The sequence below is a fragment of the Oryctolagus cuniculus genome, chromosome 8 (genome assembly GCF_964237555.1).
Source record: "Oryctolagus cuniculus chromosome 8, mOryCun1.1, whole genome shotgun sequence".
Taxonomy (NCBI): domain Eukaryota; kingdom Metazoa; phylum Chordata; class Mammalia; order Lagomorpha; family Leporidae; genus Oryctolagus; species Oryctolagus cuniculus.
This window is the reverse complement of record NC_091439.1, coordinates 139,671,384-139,678,866: the sequence shown is the minus strand read 5'-3', so window position 1 is coordinate 139,678,866 and position 7,483 is coordinate 139,671,384.

Genomic DNA, 7,483 nt, shown 5'->3' with positions numbered 1-7,483 from the left:
ACACGGATCTCTTATATAAATGACAGGAAGTGATCTTCACTGCAGCACATTGCATTCAAACTTTCAACAATAAAACATAAAAAAATTCTAAAATGATCATGAGAGTAACACCAGATTGCTTTCACAGGGTCTCCAATTAGACTCACTTCTGAATTCTCATCAGAAACTCTGCAGGCTAGGAGAGAAAGGAGAGACATAGTCCAAGTCTTACGGAAAAAAGTCAACCTAGTGTACTATACCCTGCAAAGCTATCGTTTATGAATGAAGGTAAAATCAAGACCTTCCCTTACAAAACTTGCTTAAGGATGTGCTACAAACAGAAACACAGAAAGACAGTCATCATTATGAAAGAATGTGAAGGAAGTGAATATATAAATGAAATATGAAACAAACAATAGGCATATTCATGAAAAAAATGCCAAGGCCAAGTTGTTACCCTAATGTAAATGGCCTGAAACCCTCCAGTGAAAAGGTACAGACTGGTTGAATGGATTGTAAACCAAAACCCATTTATTTGCTGCCTACAAGAATCACACCTCAACAACAAGAAATGCAAATTGAAAGTGAAAGGATGTGAAAAGTAATTCCATAATAATGGAAAACAAAAAAGATCAGTTGTGGTCATCCTGTTATCAGACAAAATAGACTTTTACCAAAATACTGTTAAAAGATTCAAAGAAGGACACTATGTAGTGATTAAGAGATTGATTAAACAGAAGATGACATAATAATAAATGTGTATGAACCCAATGCCAAGGCACCTGGCTTTTTAAAAGAAAGGTTAATGGATTTAAATGGATCCATAGACTCCCATAACATAGAATCAACACTCACTTTTCTCAATGGGCAGATCAACTAGACAGAAAATCAACAACAAAAAATAAAACGACAGAGCTAATTGATAGTGTAGATATGACATTAGAAGCCTAAATGATATCTAAAGAGCTTTTCATTCCACAGTTGGAGAACACATTCTTTGCATCATTGTATGGAACTTTCTATAGGATAGAGCATATGCAATGTTATAAAGCAAGTCTTAACAATTCAATAAAAATCTGAATCATACCATGCATCTCTGACCACAATGCAATGAAGTAGGAAATTAACAACTCAAAAATCTCTAGAACATATGCAAACACATGCACACTGCAAAACATGTACCTGAATGAACAGTGGGCAATATAATCAATAAAAAGAGATAAAAAGAGAGAATGAAGATAATACAACATATTAAAACTTATGCGACACAGCAAAAGCAGTGCTAACAGGAAAGATTAAAACAATTACTGCAAATATCAAAAAATTGGAAAGATAATTAAGCTTTCAATATATATAAGGGACATAGAAAAACAAACCAAACCTGTGGGGAGCAACTCGGACTAGACTAAGTTACTGGAATTAAGACTTATTCTATGCATCTGCTCTCCCACAATATGGCGCTGGGAGAGGAGTAAACAGCTTTTACACAGCTGCCTCCAGTTCGACCAATAACCTGCAGGAGCTGATCCTGCTCCTGATTGGAGGAGAGCAGCGTACTCGGCATGTGGGTAGCAGAGTTGGGATTGGCAGAAGAGGACTATAAAGGAGGAGAGAGACCGCATGCACCAGGAACATCTAATGGGAACATCTATCTGAAGGAACACCTGAGCAGCCCCCGAGAGAGCCAGCCGGTGGTGTGAAGCTCCCCCGCGGAAGTGGGGAAAGTGGCAGGGGGAACCACCCTTCCACGGAGGTGGAAGGGTCGGTAGCCAACCTGGGAAGAACCAGCAGCAAACCCGGGGAGGGCCGAGCAGACAAAAGAACAGCGCAGGGTCCTGTGTCGTTTCTCCACAAAGAGGGGGAGCGACACAAACCCAAAATTGGTAGGATGAAAGAAATAATTAAGATTAAAGAAGAAATAAAAATCACTGATAAACCATTGGAAAAACTAACCAAAAAAGAGGGAGAAGACTCTAATCAACAAAATAAGAGATGAAAAATGAAAAGTAGCATGATACATCAGGAATAAAATAACCAGGAATTACACAAATAACTGTATGTCAACCAGGAAGAACTGGATAGATTCATGCACATATACAATCTAAAAAAATTGAGTCATGAAGACACAGAAAACTTAATCAGACAAAGAAAGAAGATAGAGATTGAATCAGTAATAAATACCCTCCCAGGAAAAGTCGAGGACCAGATGGTTTAACTGGTAAAATTCAATCACACATTGAAAAAAGAACTAATTCCAATTCTTCTCAAGTTATTAAAACCATTGACAGTGAGGGAATCATTTCAAACTCCTTCTATAAACCAAACGTAACCCTAATTCCTAAGCCAGAAAAAGATACACAGAGAAAGAGAACTATAGACCAATATCCCTTGTGAACATAGATGTAAAAATCCTCAACAGAATACTAGATAATCAACTCCAAAAACACAACAGAAAGATCATCCACTCATACCAAGTGAGGTTTATCCCTGGTAAGCAGGGATGTATCAACATTCACAAATCAGTAATTATTATACATTCCATCAAAGAACTTCAGAACAAAAACTATACGATTATTTGAATAGACGCAGAGAAAGCATTTGATAAAATACAGCATCCTTTTATGAAAAACACTTTAAGAACTTGAGTATAGAAGAAACATTTCTCAACATAGGAATGGCAATTTATGATGAACCACAGCCAGCATCTTATTGAATGGAGTAATTTCAGAAGCATTCCCACTAAGATACCACTAAAGAGTTGCCTTGGTTTGTTCCCTTGTGTTCTCTATTTGAAGAGACATTAAATGCCATGTACTTGATCTAGAACCAGTGTTGTGGATTGAACCACAACAAGTGCACTGTCCTGTAGTCCTGGAGACTGCAGGTCTGTGCTCAGGCTCAGCAGGACTGGCTCCGACTGAGGGCTGAGGGGTGCTGTCTGTTCCAGGCCTCATTCTAGTTTCTGGTGAGTTCCTGGCAGTCTGTGATGTCCTAGCTTATGCACTCAACACCTTGATCTCTGCCTTCATGTTCACATGGTGTTCTGCCTGTGCCCATGTCTGTTTCCAAACATCCCCTTTTAATAAAGACATCACCCATATTGGATGTTGGCCCACCATGCTCTAGTATGACCTCATCCTAACTAATAACATAATAATACTCTTTCTTTTTTGTTTGACCGGCAGAGTAGACAGAAAGAGAGAGAGACAGGGAGAAAGGCTTTCCTTTTCCATTGGTTCACCCCCCAATGGCTGCTGCGGCCAGCAGACTGCTCTGATCCAAAGCCAGGATCCAGGGGCTTCTTCTGGTCTCCCATGTGGGTGCAGGGCCCAAGGACTGGGGCCATCCTCCACTGCCCTCCTGGGCCATAGAAGAGAGCTGGACTGGAAGAGGAGCAACTGGGACAGAATCTGGTGCCCCGACTGGGACTAGAACCCAGAATACCAGCACTGCAGGTGGAGGATTATCCTATTGAACTGCGGTGCAGGCCAAACTCTTTCAAAATAAGGTCACAGTTTGAAATATTGTGGGTCATGATTTCAACACAGGAATGGCAGGGTGAGGGTACACAAGCCTTGCGAATTATGGTACCCTCTCTGTTCTTTCATGCTGCACACAAGCTAGAAAAAGTGGAGATGGAGGAAGAATAGCATCTCCATATGGTACTATGAATGAAACAGAATAGACCATGTCTAGGACTGCCCTAAGTAAGCTGAATTGAAAACATGTAGGTTCCACAAATAGGTATAAACTCTAATTTTCCAGAATGTTACTTTAAAAAAAAAAACATGGACAGCCATCTAGCCTAGTTTTTAAGCTGCCTGTTAAGAAACCTGTGCTGTGTGTCAGAGTGCCTTGATTTGATTCCCAGCTCAAACTCCTGACTCCAGGTTTCTGCCAATGCATGGCCTGGGAAGGAGTGGCTGATGGTTCAAGTACTAAGGTCCCTGTCACACTGGAGAACCAGAAGGAATTCCTGGCTCCTAGCTTTGTCCTGGTCCATTGCTGGCTGTTGAAGGCATGAAAGTGAGCCAATGGGTGGGAGCACTCTGTTTCTTTTCTTTCTTTTGTCTCCCATTCCCCTGCTGGCTTCCTTTCTTCTTTTCTCTCTCCTGCTCTAACAAATTAATAAAAACATTTTTAAAAATTGATAAAGGCAAACCATGTTAGGGCTAAATAGGCCAAGATATTATCAGGGTTGAGGATGTTGCCCTAATACCAGGTGAAGATTCAACAGCCTTTTCAATAAGGCCTTGGTCTGCCATGCAGAGCTCTACAGATGTGTGTACTATACTCATACTTCCATAAAAGACAGACACATTTAACTTAGAAGCATGTACAGCAGGTTATACTTGTACTTCTACAGGGAAAAAAATCACAAATTCTATTTAATTATCTCCACAAGCTAATGGGTTGGGTTGTTGTGCATCACTTTGGGATACCTGCATGTACTTTTTGTCAAGATTTTATTTATTTGAGAGGCAGAGTCACAGACAAAGGGAGAGACAGGGAGAAAAGTCTTCCATCAGCTGGTTCACTCCTGAAATGGCAGCAACGACCTCAGCTGGGCTGATCCAAAGCCAGGGCCTAGGATCTTCTTTTGGATCTCCCACATGGGTGCAAGGGCCCAAGCACTTGGGCCATAACTACTGCTTTCCCAGGCCAAAGCAGAGACCTGGATAGGAAATGGAGCAAGACACAAACCGGTGCCCATATGGGATGGCAGCACCATAGGCAGAGGCTTGGTCTACCCCGCACTGCTCCAGCTCCCCCATGCATGTACTTTGATGCTAGTTCCCAAATAGCCTTCCTCTAATTACACAAACATGGTTTCCTGCTTCTGTTCCTTTATCTTATCATTCGTCCTCAGCATGAATGGCCTTCCCATCTATCCTGCCCTCACCCATGATGCAGCCACATTCCTTGTCACAGATGAAGTTGCCCAGCCCAGTTTATCAGCTATGGTCAACAGAGGAACTCATGTAAGCAACTCATTTGCCAGTTTATTGATAAAACTTAGAATGCTGGTTGTGCCCCAGTGTTTGTTAAGGTTGGTTCTTGTTTACTTTTTTAGGCTTTGTGTTTCTTGAGACTTAATGCTGGTTCCATAAAAGTTCCAAAATATCTTTAATTTAATCCATTGAAGAAATTGTTCTTTTTAAATTATGTTTTAGCATTCAAAATATTACAAATATTTTAGAAAATAAGAAGTAAAACCATTTTAAAACACGGTGCTCCCACAATTACCATTTTTATGGTGATATGTTTTCTATCTCTTCTTATTTAACTCCAGCCGCTTTATACTGCTGCAATCAGCTACACTTCCATCACCCCCTAGGCTACTCAGCAGAAAATTCCACCACTTTGTAACATCATCATCTTATTTAATATGATCACGGGCACTGATCCTGTCGTTTAGTTTATGTACAACACAAAATGGGAAAGTAGGGGCTGAAATACTGCCTGTACCCTGCTCATCATAGCATCCACCCTGCCTGTGGGCCTTCTTCTTCACAAAATTGGCACATTTTATTGCATGAATGTGCTGTCCACCTGCTGAGCCAGCTGCTTGTGAGTTGTCTAGTTACAGGTGATGCTTTATTCAAATTCCCCTATTAGAGAAATGCTTCTCTGAAATGAATAATGTGCTTTCATCTAGTAATGGACTCATGCAAGGCCCTCTTCCAACTGGACAATCCATGGCTTGTTTCACTATTCTTAGAGAATTTTTTTTCCAATATAATGACTTTAGGGTTAAGATCTGTCTCCATAAATCTTCCTTTGGGTTATTATTATTATTTTTTTGACAGGCAGAGTTAGAGAGAGAGAGAGAGAGAGAGAGATAGAGGTCTTCCTTCCATTGGTTCACCCCCCCCAAGTTGCTGCCACTGCCGGCACGCTGCGCTGATCTGAAGCCAGGATCCAGGTGCTTCCTCCTGGTCTCCCACGCAGCTGCAGGGCCGAAGCAATTGGGCCATCCTCCACTGCCTTCCCAGGCCACATCAGAGAGCTGGACTGGAAGAGGAGTAACCGGGGCAGAATCCAGCACCCTGACCGGGACTAGAACCCAGGGTACTGGCACCGCAGGCAGAGGATTAGCCAAGTGAGCCATGGTGCTGGTTTCTTTGGGTTATAAATAAAAACTAAAGTACCAAGAAACAATCAGATGGGAAACACATTATGTAATATGAATATAAAATTTCTGGATTCTGAATTATAACAAAAGGCATTGATGTTGTTCTCTAGGAAGATGACTGAGCAGCTATGGTTGACATGCTCACTTTTAGCGGCTACAATAGGGAAAGGGGTACAAGGTGCCTGCTTGCAATAGTCCCTCTAACTGTGTTCCTGGCATCCCCAAATGAGTAAGTGTTCAAGAAAGGCTTCAAGGTAATGGGATCAATTATGTATTTAAATAATTTATTTGCAATAATCTGGGAAATATAATCTACTGGTGAGTTATGCCACTTCTTCATTCTTTGTTAATAAAACGTGAGAAGGAGTGTTTATTCCTAGTACCTGGTATTGAACAAAATCTTTACTTCCAAGGGAATTCACTAACCAGAATGTGAGTAGTTAGCCCCACTTTTGCTTCATGGATTGCAGGAAGCAACATATGATTGCTGATAAAATACAGAATTCCCAGTTAATTTTGAATTTCAAAGAAACCACAATCTTTTTTCACACGTATTGCATGAGCCAAACTTATATTAAAAAGTATTCATTGCTTTGAAGAAACTAAACTTACCAGTATATCCTGTATTTTTTTAATTTAATGAATCAGGCTAGAATGAAAGAAAGAATTTCATTGTGATTAAACAAGAGTGCATCAAGCAAGCAGACAAAAAGCCTGTCATTGTGGGCTGTATTGTGACATAGCACATAAAGTTGCTGCCTGCAATGCTGGCATCCCGTATGGGTGCTGATTGTGTCATGGCTGCTCCACTTCAGATAGATCCCTGCTAATGGATTGAGGAAAGCACCATCCTCTGCAACAGAACAGATGAAATCAAAGGAAAAATGAGCCCACTACCTGAGGAGCCTGTAAAGTGTTCCCTCTGCAGGTTGTTTGCTCCAGCAGATCCTATGGGAAGAAAATGTGGCTTGCATGGTCTGAGGGTCACATATTTTCTACAGGCTGAAGAGGGCTAAGTTGTGTTTGGTATCTTCTGTGTGCCAAAGAGTTCTGAAATCTCTTGCCTGCCACTCTACCTAATTAGCCTAAGCTGGATTTCTGGGCTCTCCTTTTTTTGGGGGAGTGCCTGAGTGTGGGGAGCAACTGGGACTAGACTGTTACTCGAATTAAGACTTATTTTATGCATCTGCTCTCCCACAATATGGCACTTGAAGAGGAGGAAACAGCTTCTACACAGCTGCCTCCAGTTCAACCAATAAGCAGCAGGACCTGCTCCTGATTGGAGGAGAGCAGCGTACTCAGCGTGTGGGTAGTAGAGTTGGGATTGGTGGAAGAGGACTATAAAGGAGGAGAGAGACAACATGCACC